The 15,313-nt window shown below is 46.6% G+C and overlaps 1 long non-coding RNA gene and 1 other non-coding gene across 3 annotated transcripts in view; one reads left to right on the top strand and one right to left on the bottom strand.

The window, feature by feature from the left end:
• Nucleotides 1–1,832: 1,832 nt before the first annotated feature.
• LOC148107740 (uncharacterized) overlaps nucleotides 1,833–15,313 on the bottom strand; it is a 31,719-nt gene continuing 18,238 nt past the window's right edge. For both annotated transcript variants that reach the window (XR_015721561.1, XR_015721562.1), the window contains exon 3: nucleotides 1,833–2,273. This is a non-coding gene — a long non-coding RNA (uncharacterized LOC148107740). The remainder of the gene's footprint in view (nucleotides 2,274–15,313) is intronic.
• LOC123778291 (U6 spliceosomal RNA) lies at nucleotides 6,907–7,013 on the top strand. Its single transcript, XR_006775891.2, has one exon. It is a non-coding gene; the product is annotated as a U6 spliceosomal RNA (small nuclear RNA).

The following is a 15,313-nucleotide window of genomic DNA, read 5'->3' as shown; positions in this document are numbered from 1 at the left end:
ACCAAAAACCAAAGTCTGGCTCCATTTTCCAGAGAGGTAAAATAATTTCAGCTCTTAGCCTATAATTCCTTCATTTCTCTCTGTTTGTTGTTTCTACTACTGTCTTGAGGTGTTCAAGATCTATAGCTCAGTTTGAGTGGAACATGTTTCTAGACGTGTTAAACTGCTTGTTATCGATATGTTTTCTGTATCATTCCTTGGGGTTTTGCTTCTTCTCTGCTTTTTTATTTTTAAGGAATTTATTCTATCCGCTATCTATTCAAAAGTGAAACAAAGAAAACTTAGTGCTTAGGAATGGAGAAAAAAGACATGTGTAGCCTGAATTGTGACACAAACGGCAGATTCATGTTTGTGCTTTCTTCCCACCTACACCTGTCAGAACTGTTGACTGAAAACAACAGCCAACTCTGGATAACTCAAGAAGAGAAGGAATTCACTGAAAGGTGATCTCCAGGAAAACTGGAGAATCAGGCTTCGAAAATGGGCAAAACCCAAATCTGTCCATATACCCACGAACCCTAGCCAGAACCCACCTCAGAAACAGTCTGGCTGATAAACCCCAGGATGCCTCTAGCGGCACTCGGCGCCATTTCTGTGAATTATCAGTAACCACTTCTACATCTCCGTGGCACTCCCTCCCGATCCAAAGAATTGAGCTAAACCAAATTATGTTCCCTGTGGGAAGAGGAAATGCTGGTTCAGCCTTCCATGGTGGAAGACAGGATCTTTAATCCCACTAGGACTTCTTCACTGGGAAAGACTCGTAAGTGGGATGGATGTTTGGAAATGGACAACCGAAGCAATGACCCAAGTCAGCTATAACCTACCCTTTTTATAGCCCAATATCCACATGCAGCCGTCTTCCTACTTATTACTTCCCAGGAGGTGGAAGACATCCTCCTCCCGAACTACATTGTCTAGCAGCAGTCCTACTTCACTTGAAGGAAGGAAGGATCAATGACCCACTCAACATTCCAACTCCCTCTTTTTCTTGTTTGCTTGATGGCACAAGGAGACAAAACATCAGGTAGCTTTATGAGCTTGTATTTCAATATGTCTCCTGTGGAAGCTTTCTTCCCATGGGCACTAAATCCTCTAAACCGGTAAAGAGCAGATTACGTGGGCATAGGAAGCAAAAAAATTTGTGAATGGGTCACTGGGTATAATTTTGCCCACTTTCATTTCCTGGTTCGTAGCTCTGTATATTTTGCATTTTTTAAAGTAATCTCTACACCCAACGTGGGGCTTGAACTCATGACCCTGACTGAGATCAACAGTCACATGGTGTACCAACTGAGCCAGCCAGGGGCCCCCCGCTCTGTGTATTTTGGCTGTGGGAGGGACCAATCCTCATGTTGGTCATTGGTTCAGAGCATAAGCTCCACCTGCAGTCTAACACAGCAATCTCTGAAAGGGCTGTGTCTTTGCTAGCCCATGTACACCACTCTCTTATGACTTCTTGACAATGCGGCCATGATAAGACTAATGAATCTTATGACAACAGTGTACTACTTATTTCTTTCACTGTAAAATAATGTTTGTGGGACACCTTGGAGATGTTGAAGGCATTCATTATCTTCACAATTTTTAAGATTTTTAAGTAATCTCTACACCCAGTGTGGGACTTGAACTAACAATCCTAAGATCAAGAGTCACATGCTGTACCGACCGAGCCAGCCAGGCACTCCTAACTTCACAATTTTTACATCAGCAGAATCAAGGAAAGCAAGCACAATCTAGGATAAGCGTTTATTCTGATAAGGACAAAATAGAGGTACCCTTTTGATGACAGAAGGGGTCTAATGTAATAAAGCTATCACCAGGTGGCTGGCTTGTCTCCCCAATGACTAGAACCATAACAAAGAGTTGGTGCGCTGCAAGCTGGGCCCACAGCAGCGGCAGGGGTCAGGTCAGCCGTGGTAAGAAGAAGTTCATGCTGTTGAGACCATCCCTATGATGTTCTTCATTCTCCTGCCACCACGACCTTTTGCTCCTGAGCCCAACATGTAAGCCCTGGGGTGATGGGGAAGGAAGCTTCCTGACATCCACCTGGTGGTCATCTTACCCACCTGATTGAAAGCCTTTTGGGAAGTGGAGGCCTTTTGGTTAAGAATTCACATGGGAGCGGCATCTGGGTGGTTCAGTCCATTAAGCATCTGCCTTCGGCTCATGATCACAGGCTCCTGGAATGGAGCCCCACTCAGCGGGGAGCCTGCTTCTCCCTCTCCCTCTGCAGCTCCCCTTGCTTGTGATATCACACGCACTCTCTCTCCCTGTCAAATAAATAAATAAAATCTTAAAAAAAAATGAATTCACGTGGGACACAAACATACCATCCAAAACCTCCCTCCCTGGATTATTGGGAATAATAAATAAATAAATAATAAATAAATAAATGTGAAATGCATGGCACAAACTTTGTGTTCGATAAATGGCACTTACTATCACTAAAGAACAGAATATGTACAATGTGTAAATATTCCCTGAAACCATGTTGAAAAAATATAGTAGAGAAAAAATATAAAGTACACCATTTGTAAAGTGCATAAAACAGCGCTCAATACAGGCTCCAGACACAAAGAAACTGTGTTTCTGCTGTAGGAAAACTACTAACTTTGATCTAATCCAAGAGTAGTCACTTTAATCAGAAAAAAAAAAAAGGTATTTTCATTTTGGAAACAAAAAACCCAATGTAGGTTTAGGTGCTGTGGTTGCTCAAAACTTTCTGATTGTATTATATTCCTGGGTAGGTGTAAGTTATGGTAAAGCTTTTCATGTGATGCAGAAAACCACAGAAGGAAAAGTATTTACAGATTTTGTTTAAAAGAAATTGTTTTGTAAGTTAATAATTTATGTTTAAATGACTCTTTTCCCCCTAATGATCGAAAACCGCTTGGTAGGCAACTGTGGTCACCACCTTACAAAGTGGGCGATAAATTGCATTAATAGTCCAATTCATATTTATTGCACAGGACATTGTGCGGATTGTGGGCCCAGGCCAGAAAAGAAGTTTGCTCCAGCTTCTGGACAGCTGCAGTCCACCGTGGATAAAACAGAATGTGGGCACATACACAGAACAATACAATAAAATAAGGAGCACGGGGATACCCAACACAGGCTCCATGATGGCTGAGTAACCACAATGTCCTTCTCCTTCGCCTTTGGCAAACAGCCTCATTTCCAGGGGGAGAGAGAGAGAGGACTGCTCATAGTGCGTGTGTGCGTGCGTGCGTGAAGGGGGAGGGTGGCGTGGGTGGAGGCTGAGCCCTGGACACAGCATAGCTCGCAGGAGGTGGAAAGCAGGTCAGCCTGAAGGAGAAGGTCGATTGAGCTGCCAGGGCAGTAGCAGGAAATGAAGGGAATGAGGCAGGATGAAGGTCTTAAGGTCACCCTACATGTCAAGGACAGAGCCAGTCAAGAAAACTAGAAGTCAACACTCCCAGGCTCCTAACGTTACTGGGAGACACTGCTTCCTTGATATCTCATAAATCACGAAATTTTCCAAAGAAATAAACTCATTTAATTCCCCTCTTTGCTGCTATCGCTAAACTAGTACGTTTTCCCAGGGTTTCCGAGCCTTATCGCAGACACCGGAGGTGGAAACCAACTGACACGCACTAACTACAACCAGATGAAACGTTGTCAGTGGGCAAACCCTGGGACAGTCTGCAGAGCATCTCTTCAGCATTACAGATCTGCCCCCGGGAACCATCCCAGCCTTCGCACCTTCATCCTGACTGGCTGGACGCTTCCCCGCACGTCCCTTTCCATCCAGACCCTTCCCCGCCTGTGTGAGCGTGCGTGCACACGTGTGTATGTCTGCTTGCGCACTGCTCTAAATGCCTCGAATGCTCAAGGTTTGTAGGTTTTAACCCTCCCACACCCATTGTCATGGTAGCAGCCACATAATTGGTCCCAATAAACGCTTGCTCACCATTTGGGGAAAATTTATGGGCGAAGGTACCCTTTTAGTGTTATTCCTTTGTTCCCCACTCCTAGGTGACCTTCAGTGAAATCCCTCGCTCTCGTGTTAATGTTCCCTGCACTTTCTGTGCAGCCTAGAGGAGCCCATGAGTTGTCTCCCACACAAACCAGCCACACAGTGCAGGTTCCACTTCTAAGGGTTTGTTGTTGCCTTTGAAGTGTGATTTGAGAGGCTGTGCATTTCTGCCTCCCTCCACTGATGCCTAAAATGTAACCACGAGAGATTCATTCACCTGCACTCAGTATGTCATTTTCCTGATACCCTCTTTAAAGGCTTTTCCCTGCGCAGCCAAGAACCCTGCTTTAGGAGGTTGAATGACTCCTCCAGGAAGCTTTGAGACCTGTGAGGCCAAGGCAAGTCACCCAAATGCGTGGGAGCACCCCAGCCACACAGAGTTCCTGAGCAGCAGACCAAGTAACTCGGGAAAGCACCTGGCACCATGCTTAGCGCAAAGCCAAGGCTAGGTAGCGACTGCTTTCTTCACAGCTTCCTCAGTTTCTCATCTATGAAAAGGAGTGTCTACTTGCCTACCTTATACGGGTGACCTAAGAATCCACCTCCATGCCTGCCCCCTCTTTAGCGTCAGCTGCTTTTAGCTCCGTGGCTTTCATGCGTTTTAAATCTCAACTCACAATAAGAAATCTGCCTCATATGCACACCGCCAGTCTTGCCTGGCTTCCTGTCCCGAGGACTGCTCCTCCTTGCCAAAATACCTATGTATTCCCCCTCACTCGCCCATCCCACCTCGTAGAAAACCCCACCCCTGACCCGGCTTGATCACATCCCAGGAAGGAACACGCCCTTCCCTCCACAGTACCAGTCCACATCACGTGTTGTGGACAATCCGTGACTTAACCCCGCAAGTCCCACTCATCTCACGCTGGCCTCTAAGTCTTGCAGTGAGGACCAAGGTGGGCGTCAGGTTTCCCTTTCCAATCTTGCTTTTAGGGTGATTATGGGCACCTCTCCCCACTTGCCAACAAGTCTACTGATGCGCCAAACACAGGCTCTTACGCTGCTCGAGGACAAGCCCTTCACAGGGTGGTATAGCCTAAATGTCAGGAGGCACACCTCTCCTCAGAGCCAGCCCAGTCTCGTCATCATGCCAGGCAGTGTGTAGTTCCGTTCCTTCATCACCCACATACCCCCTCGCCCTCTCCCCTTCAGAACATCTGGTAACAAGACACAGGTGCTGGGCTGGGCTGCATGTCCCGGACACACCCCCCTTAGCTGTACAAAAAAAAAAGGGCCTGGAGACTATGGCTCTTGTAAGACTGCAATAAATTCTTAGGCAAGAGCCCTCCTTCTCCTTGGCTGTTGTCTGCAAGAAGAAAAAGGGAAGGTTTATTTTCCATCTACAAAAGATTTTTCTAAGAGTCCAATGAAATAATAAAATTTAACAGTTATCATCATTTATTTTTTAATTTTCATTAAGATTTTATTTATTTATTTATTTTTGAGAGGAGAGAGAGTAACAGAGAGAGAGAGAACACGAGTTGGAGGGGGGAAGGGCAGAGGGAGAAGCAGGCTACCTGCTGAGCACGGAGCCCAACACAGACTCTATCCCAGGACCCTGGGATCATGACCTGAACTGAAGGCAGACACTTGACTGACTGAGCCACCCAGGTGCCCAGAAATTATCCTCATTTAAAAAAAAAATTAAGCGGCACAGCCCAAAAAGTTTTTGAAGGTTTTATGTATTTATTTGGGAGACACAGAGAGAGAGAGCATGAGCAGGGGGATTGGAGGGAGAGACAGAGGGAGAGGGAGAAGCAGGCTCCTGGCTGAGCAGGGAGCCCGATGCAGGACTCGATGCAGGGTTTGATTCCAGGACCCCAAGATCACCACCTAGGCTGAAGGCAGACACTTAACCAACTGAGCCACCCAGGCGCCCCTGAAAAATTTTTTTAATTAAAGTAAATGCTCTGCCCAATGTGGGGCTCGAACTCATGACCCCGAGATCAAGAGTCACAGGTTCTGATGACTGAGCCAGCCAGGCGCCCCCCGTGTTCATTATTAAAATACAAATACACCTTACATCTTAGTTACCACACCTTAGTACACATACATTTATCAGGAAATTTGCAACCTGGGGCACCTGGGTGGCTCAGTTGGTTAAACGTTTGCTTTCGGCTCAGGTCATGGTCCTGGGGTCCTGGGATGGAGCCCCGCGTCAGGCTCCTTGCTCAGTGGGGAGCCTGCTTCTCCCTCTCCCTCTACCTGCTGCTCCCCCTGCTTGTGCTCTCTCTGTCTCTGTCAAATGAATAAATTAAATCTTTTTTAAAAATTAAAAAAAAATGAAATTTGCAACCAGAGATCTTAGAGAAAGGAGGAGTTAGGCAGGAAAGCAGAGAGGGTAGGAAAAGGCAGTAAAGATCAAATGGGGCATTGGAAAGTAAACACAGATATTAGGGGCGCCTGGGTGGCACAGCAGTTAAGCATCTGCCTTCGGCTCAGGGCGTGATCCCGGCATTCTGGGATCGAGCTCCACATCAGGCTCCTCTGCTATGAGCTTGCTTCTTCCTCTCCCACTCCCCCTGCTTGTGTTTCCTCTCTCGCTGGCTGTCTCTATCTCTGTCGAATAGATAAATAAAATCTTTAAAAAAACAAAACAAAACAAAACAAAAAAACACGGATATTAAACATGGGATGATTTTGAGCCTCAGTCCCAGGAACCCAGGAACATACCTGAACTCCCCACCAAAAATATTGCTTCACAGATCCTTCAAGATCATTCTTTCTGTTTCTTGAGACCCTCTGAAGCATGTCCAACCACACAGCCCCTGTCCTCAGAGAGTTTACTATTTAATGGGGAAAAGAAACAAGATAGTGGTGTATGTCTAGTAGTATCATTTTTCACAATGGAGAGGGTGAGTGAGTCAAGGGAGGCCCCTAGAGAAGGCATTTGACATAAAACGCGGGTGCTTGAATCGGCAGCACATACGCTAAAATTGGAACGATACGGAGAAGATTAGCATGGCCCTCGCGCAAGGATGGCACGCAAATTCGTGAAGCGTTCCATATTTTTTGTATGGTGACTAACATAATATAATAAAAAAATTATTATTAAAAAAATAAAGAGTACATTTATCACGATGAAACTAAATTAAGCTAAAATAATAAATAAAATAAAATGGGGGAAAAAATGAAATAAAACGCTGAATGGTAGAGATAAAAGGCCAGTGGGACAAGGTGATGGAGGAGAGTTTTCGAGGCAGAACATCCAAGATGAGGACACAGTCTATCATGGAAAAGCTCAGTCTTGTGGAAAGCAGAGGGTACAGCCAGAAATGTTGGCAAGGAACCTCTTTTAAAGATGCTTGTATGCCATGCTCGGGGCTTCAGTTTATCTCTTGGGAGATAGGCAATTATGCAAGATTTTAAGCAAGGGGTGGTAATGGTGTCTGATTTGCGTTTTTGAAAGCCCCCTATGAGAGGCAGAAGGAAGAGATCCCATAAAAGGGGGCCATAACTGCTGGTAAGGAACCGTGTCTGCGCACCAACGAACCCACACTGGAAGTGTCGGAGGAAAGAATGCTGGGGAAATCCGAAGGTACAAGTCAGAGGATTGGAAGGGGGGATGAAGACCAGTAGATTCACAGGCTCCCTGCTCACTCGGCACCTCCTGTGAATGTGTTCCAGGCCAGGAGGGCAGATAGAAGTTCGTGGCAATGCCAATTCATCATCAGAGGTGTTTGGGGGGATGGTGGAGACTAAGGTGTGACTCTATGCTGGAAGGGGAGGACCAGTGGGGCAGAATTTGAACATGGTTTTGAATAATGCATAGGAGCTGGGTAGGCAGAAGAGAAAAATGATCCCAGAAAAACTCTTATTAACAAATCCTTTAGGACTAAAACTCTCTTGAACAAATTCCTGGTGGGTGAGGCCGGGGAAGTTCCAGACTGGGGACTGGCTTCTTAGCATGGTCTCTGTTGGGCTCACCCTAGCAGTCTCAGGGGCAGCATTTCCAGGGAACGTCCAGGGAACGTCATCTGGGCTCCTGGGCCTCACAGAGCCCAGTCTCCCAAGAACTGGGGAAAGAAGGCCTAGTTTCAACCACACTTCCCTTTTTTTTTTTTTTTAAGATTTTATTTATTTATTTATTTGACAGAGAGAGCGAGTGAGCTCAAGTGGGCAGAGCAGCAGGGAGAGGGAGAGAGAGAGAAGCAGACTCCCCACTGAGCAGAGAGCCTGATGCGGGGCTCGATCCCAGGACCCTGGGATCATGACCTGAGTCGAAGGCACAGGCTTAACCAACTGAGCCACCCAGGCGCCTCACCACCACATTTCACTTCTGAGTGAAGTAAGAATATCATCTTCCAGGGTGTGGAGGCAAAGCTTCCCTCCCTTGCAGGGAAAGAACCGTGGCTCTCAGTGGGAAGCCACCCGTAGCAGGCCTCCAGGGCCGCCCACCTCTGACTCCCACGGCCATTTGTCCTCACCTCTATCGTGGCGCCTGTCACACTGGATTGCAATCCTTTATTTACCTGACGAATAATAATTTGTTTCTTACCAGACAATGCTTTTCCTCAGGACGGAAACAGGCTTAATCATCCTGGCATCTCCTCTAGGGCCTGCAACCTAGCATGTGCCCAAGAAGTCAGTCAGGATTAGAAATGAATGGATGTGTGCTGTTTGCCCTAGTTAAGGCACCATTCACTGTTGCCTCTTCCCTAGATTAAGGCAAAAACCTTGAGCCAGAGCTCCTCTCTGCTCTGGCCTCCCACCCGGCTGTTTGCCACATGAAGGAGAGACCAGAGCGGCCCTTCTCACACACCAATCCTATCACCCCTTCCCTGCCCCAAACCCTTGAATGTTCAAGATTGTTCTGGGAATGACTTCCAAGCTCTTTAATTCACCCAACAAGGTGATGCGACCTGGCCAGTTATTCTATCAGAGCCTCTCCCCACCTGGAGCTCAGACTTGGGTCTTAGTGAATGTGCCTTTTGTTCACCACCATGTCCTGCTGCCTTTTTGGCTCTGGTTCTTCATATATGCTGGCAACATCTTTAAATTCTCCTCCCCCTAGGGGCGCCTGGGTGGCACAGTCGTTGAGCGTCTGCCTTCGGCTCAGGGCGTGATCCTGGCGTTATGGGATCGAGCCCCACATCAGGCTCTTCTGCTATGAGCCTGCTTCTTCCTCTCCCACTCCCCCTGCTTGTGTTCCCTCTCTCGCTGGCTGTCTCTCTCTCTGTCAAATAAATAAATAAAATCTAAATAAATAAATAAATAAATAAATAAATAAATAAATTCTCCTCCCCCTAGATAATTCCTACAGGTTGAACTTAACTGTCTTCCTATTGCCGTCACTAACCTCCCCAGAGAAGGCTAGAGACGTCTCCTCAGTCTTCACAGTGCTCTGTGGACCCCCCAACAAAGCAGTCGTTGCTCTGGATTACGGGGGCCTGCGGACTCATCTGTGACCTCTATTCAGCCACAGAGCCTGCGAGGGCTGAAAACTTGTCCGTCTTGTTTACCATGACAGCCCCGGAGCCTAGCACAACGCCTGGCACTCAGTGTACTAAGTGTGCAATAAATAAAGGGATTCTGGAAGAGGCCAAAAAAAGTAAAAGCTGCCAGCAGAGAAGGGGCTAAGGGAGGAGGGGTACACGTGAAAATGAAAGAGAAGTGAAAGGATCTAATCTGGCATCTGTGAGTAAATGAAATGGGGGTACAGATGAAACGCAGTAGGTCTGAGGGAGAATTCTAGGAGTGTCGCTTAGGCGTGTTGAACATTAGGTCCCTGTGGCATATCCAAATAGAAACGACTAATAGGAAGTTGGAGATCAGGATCAGGAGAGAGGACACGGTGAAACTAGAACCTTAAGAGTCGTGTCAGCAGAGGATGAAGTCAGGATATGCAGAGGAGGGGTGGGCCCTGCTCACAGAGGGGGCCCTAGGGGCAAGCGTGAAGGAGGGAGAGGAGGGATGATCACAGGACTAAGGAAGGTAATGGTTTTCAGGGCTGGGAGGTTCGGGGCATGTTAAGAGGAAAGCCGTAGTGGAGAGTGGAAATTTCAGGGACGGGGGTGAGTGTAGGAACGACCCCCCAGATGAGTTGGAGGGGCCGGGCATGGGGCACAAGAGGAAAGATTAGCTCTGGAATGGAGTAAGGATACCCCTTCTTCCTCTGAGTGAGTCAGGGATGTGGCACGGAGGAAAGGGAAGGGGGGTTCCTGCCAGACAACCTCTCTTTTCTTTGTGAAACTGAAGATGATCTCAGATAAGAGTCTGAGAGTTTCATTCCAGCCTTACCAGGAACAGCCATGTGGCCTGGGGCTGTTCATGGACTCAATCTCCCCAGGCCTCAGAGTGATTTGGAAACAACCCCATCTATCCTGATAATTCAGCAGCCTCATTAATGGAGACTCTCCGTTTCCATAAAAACCTTTATTGGCCACACAACACACATTTCAGCTAAGCTGTCTAAACCTTGCTGGGATTGTCTTTTTGTGGAAGCAGAGAGAGTTCAACGGGACACTAAAAAAGGGCCACAGGGGGAAGAAAACCAGGGCCACAGAAGTTTACCAGTCTCTAGCCTTGATATTCGGAGGGGTTTAACCCTCATCCTAGCATTGAATGATCAAAAGATAAGGACTGACTCTATGAGTTGTTAATTCTTATTATCTCTCTAGTAAAGAACTCTACATATGGCGTAAACATTGCTTTGAATAAATTTAATAATTTATTAATTTGCCCAACAAAAATTTATTGAGCACCTGCTCTGTGCAAGGCAAGGAGTCTACAGAGATGGATAAAAACCAACCTGCATTACCAGCCAAGCTAGGGTATTAGGGTACACTGCCGTCGGGTGGAAATAGAGAGTGAACCACGCAGGCAATTTATTTATTTATTTTTCTTTCTTTTTTCTTTCTTTCTTTTTTTTTTTTTTAAGATTTTATTTATTTATTTGACAGAGAGAGACAGCCAGCGAGAGAGGGAACACAAGCGGGGGGGGGGTGGGAGAGGAAGAAGCAGGCTCATAGCGGAGGAGCCTGACGTGGGGCTCGAACCCAGAACGCCGGGATCATGCCCTGAGCCGAAGGCAGACGCTTAACGACTGAGCCACTCAGGCGCCCCTATTTATTTATTTTTCTTTTAAAGATTTTATTTTTCAGTAATCTCTACACCCAATGTAGGGCTCGAAATCCACCACCCCGAGATCAAGAGTCACACGCTCTACCAACTGAGCCAGCCTGGTGCCCCCACATATGCAATTTAAAGTTTTCTACTAGCCACATTAAAAAAAAAAAAAATCAGGTGAAATTAATTTCATGGATTTTATTTTTTTAAAGATTTTGTTTATTTATTTGACACAGGGAGAGAGAGAGCACAAGCAGGGGATACAGAAGCAGGCTTCCTGCTGAGAAGGGAGCCCAACGAGGGACTTGATCCCAGGACCCTGGGATCATGACCTGAGCTACAGACAGCCGCTTAACTGACTGAGCCACCCAGGTGCCCCCAGGTGAAATTAATTTAAATGTTTTCTTAAACTCAGTATATCCAAAACGTTATCATTTCAACATACAGTAAATATTTTAAAATTATCAGTAGGTGTTTCATGTTCTTTTCTCCATAGCCCTCCAGTCGTGTGTGTATTTCACCCTGACAGCGTATCTTGTTCTAGCCACGTGGCAATGGCTCCCGGCTACTCTATTGACAGCACGGTTTTCAGTATCTCTAAGTTCTAAGGTGAATGTCACAGGGGGCTCCTGGGTCACCCCCAAACCCTTGGTGCCTGTCAGAGGCTGGAGAAATCGGGGGTGTGCCCAGCCGGCATGTGTTTGTTGTGAGCGGCTCATGACCAAGGGGGAAGACTGGCCTCGTCTTTATCCCATTCCACGATCCCCCTGATTCCTGTTCATTCGTTTGCAGCCAGAGGCAGAGCCATAGCCTCCAGCTGCCCAATCTCAACAAGCAATCACTGAACCAAACTTCCTCCCCAGGGGATAGAAGAAAAGATAGTTACTGTCTTTCTTCTTGGGGCCCACAAAGTCACCACAAAGTGGTGAGGCTGTTCCGTGCCTTGCAAGTTCAGTTACAAACGACTTGCAGCTGTCAGCTTGTTTTCGGCCTCCCCTGGTCTCTTTGCCTGGCCCTCCGCTCTGCCTCACTCCCACTGTATTTACTCACACTACTGCACCCCTGGGATTTTCCTTTCATTTGCCCAGCATCCTTTCTTTGGGGGAACAGTCCCACTCCACTACCCCCATTTCATCACATTTTAGTGAGGCCGTCAGTCTCAGGGGCCTTTTCCCACTCCTACTATGCAGATGGGCACTTCACAGATCCCAAGCCAGTCAGATATTTGCTCCTTGAAATTTAAATATTGAGCAGAAAACACAGGGGCTGTGGTAAGTTAGAACAAGAGACTAAAACCCACACAAGTGCCCAATTCCTGTCCTTTCAAAGCCTGGGTTTACCCCTTCCTTTGATTCTGTGAGCTGTCCTTCCAACATCCCTGTCTTCTCCCCTTCTGTTTCTCCCCCCTCATGTTAGCTTATAACCAAAGAAGCCTGATACTAAATTTTAACTGCAATTTTTGCAAGTTTTGCAAGAAAGGACAAAGTAAAGACACAGAATATATACATATATATTTGACTTCTGTCATATATATACGTGTGTGTAAAATTTCCCTTTTTAAACAATGCAAAATACAAGCTTTTTAAGGTTCGCACCTAGGTTTGTTTGGTTTTATTTTTTGAAACAAGCATCATTGGAAGTTTCCTATGCCTCACCATACTCTAAAATCAGTATGTGTCCAGGTGGAATCATGCCACCTGCCACGTCCAGGCTTAGCAGCCAAGTGGCCAGTGGGGTATTGGAATGAGTGGGTTACCTTGGCTCTGAGCCTCTGCTTTCTATGACTGTTGGTCAACTCTTTTTCTTCCCATTGAGGGACTGAAATCTAAAAAATTGATTCACCCAGTGTCAGCAAAAGCAAATGGATGGTGAGATGAATAACAACCCCTAGACTAAAGACATTCTTGGGGCGCCTGGCTGGCTCAGTCAGTGGAGCGTGTGACTCTTGATCTCGGGGGCGTGAGTTTGAGCCCCACATTGGGTAGTGATGACTTAAAAATAAAATCTTTAGGGGCGCCTGGGTGGCTCACTCGGTTAAGCATCTGCCTTTAGCTCAGGTCATGATCCTGGGGTCCTGGGATTGAGCCCCACATCAGGCTCCTTGCTCAGTAGGGAGCCTGCTTCTCCCTCTGCCTGCCGCTCCCCCTGCTTGTGCTCGCTCTCTCTCTGACAAGTAAATAAATACAATCTTTTAAAAAAATACAAAAGAAAAAATCTATAAAACACAAGAATTCAAGAATAAATCAGGGACAGACAGGGAGTATAATTCAGACTTCGCACTCAGGGGATTCTCACTCCAGTGGGCCACTTCTAGGGAATTACTGCTGGTGAATCTGCTAGAGCTCAGGTGACCTGGCTCCAACATTTAGGGCACACACAAAAACAGTTAAACAGCAGAGACATTTCGTTACAACCCGCCCCCCCAAGCATTTGACCCTTGCTGCTGCAACTAGACAATGGAATGAGGGGGAAGCTCCTATGTGATTCAGGAAGATCCTCCTGAAAGCTGGGTGGCCTATAAAAACCCCTTGCACTCCACAGTTTCATTCCAAACACATTTGCATGAGAGAATTCTCTAGCATTTCTACAATAGAAATTAGGAACAGGAACAGCTAGAAATCAAAAACGGCAGAAAATCCACAAGCAATAAGGTCTCTGCAATTGGTACCCGTCCTGAGAAGTCACCAGCCTGGTAGCGGTTGTGGCCCACACAGAAGAACGAAGGGTGAAGGGGCCGCTGACCGGGGCCAGCAACACTCCGGACCCGAGACAGCCCTGGGGTCCCTGGTTCAGGGTTTTAAATACATCCCCCTGAGAAGGTGACATTGTCCTTTTTACTTTCTATTAGTTTCAATTTGGTTTCTTTTTCCAAAAAAGTGAGTATGGTTAATTTCATAGTAGGGTTTCACCATCTCTTTCTGTTGACTTTCTAAACTTCTGAATTAAACGAACCCCAAACCTCGCCTGCAAACTGAACCCTATTAAATAGTTAAGGAGGGAGCTGAGTTCCTCTCCAAGACTGTAAGTTTGTGTTCATTGTGCTGCCAGGACCCAGTGATTCCCCCAGTCGGCTGTCCCTGCACGTAAGCGCTCCCTTAGCCCCTCAGTATTTGTTGGGTGCAAGGAGATGGGCCTGGCCAGGTGTGTGGCAATGACCATGTGCCCAGAGCAAGCAGACATGGGACCTTTCCCACATGGAATAGTAGGCTTTCTCTCTGTTTAGGTTTACTACTCCTTATAGCAGGAGTTAACGGAGGCAAAAAAATAAAGGTAGAGAAAAAAATTGGAGAAGGAAAAAGAGAAGAGACTATTTCACTGTCCCATCCCCAGCTCAACCTGTTGAGCCATCTGTTGCCCCAACAGCTCCATGCTCACTCCCATTCTCCCCACCCCCACCCCATGAACATTTCTCTTCCCAGGATAACTCTCTTGGTGTGGTAATTTGCTAATGGATAATAGGAGAATATTAGACATGATATTCTCCTGCTCCTAGGTAGCAATTTCATTTTTAGTAGTGGCTTTTGGGAGACAATGGCTATGCCTACTGGAATTGTGAAAATCCGGGAAATGCTGGAATAATCATTTTCATAATGGAGATGAATTCTTTGCAATTCTGCCAAAAGGTTACGAGGATGGTGTTGTGTTGTGAATTTTCCAAAATTCACATGTTGAAGCCCAAAGCCTCCAATGCGACTGTTTTTGGAGATAGAAGTAATTAAAGAAGTAATTAAGGGGGCGCCTGGGTGGCACAGTCGTTAAGCGTCTGCCTTCGGCTCAGGGCGTGATCCCAGAGTCCTGGGATCGAGCCCCACATCGGGCTCCTCCGCTGGGAGCCTGCTTCTTCCTCTCCCACTCCCCCTGCCTGTGTTCCCTCTCTTGCGGGCTGTCTCTCTCTCTGTCAAATAAATAATAAATAAAATCTTTAAAAAAAAAAAAAAGAAGTAATTAAGGTTAAATAAAATCCTAAGAGTGGGGCCCTAAGCCAAAGGACTTGCGTCCTTATAAGAGGAGGAAAAGACACCAGGAGTACATGTGCTCAGAGAAAGAGCCATGGGAAGACACAGAGAGGGTGGCTGTCTGCAAGCCAAGAAGAGAGGTCTCACAGAAACTAACCTTGCTGGCACCTTGATCTTGGACTTTTAGGTTCCAGGACTGTGAGAAAATAAATTTCTGTTATTTAAGCCACCCAATCTGCAGTATTTTGTTGTGGTAGCTTAAGCAGACTAGTACAGACGGTCAGTGACT

Source organism: Ursus americanus, chromosome 25 (genome assembly GCF_024610735.1).
Source record: "Ursus americanus isolate L20-20 chromosome 25, mUrsAme1.1.p, whole genome shotgun sequence".
Taxonomy (NCBI): domain Eukaryota; kingdom Metazoa; phylum Chordata; class Mammalia; order Carnivora; family Ursidae; genus Ursus; species Ursus americanus.
Note: the sequence above shows the minus strand (reverse complement) of the source record. Positions and strands in the feature narration are given on the sequence as shown.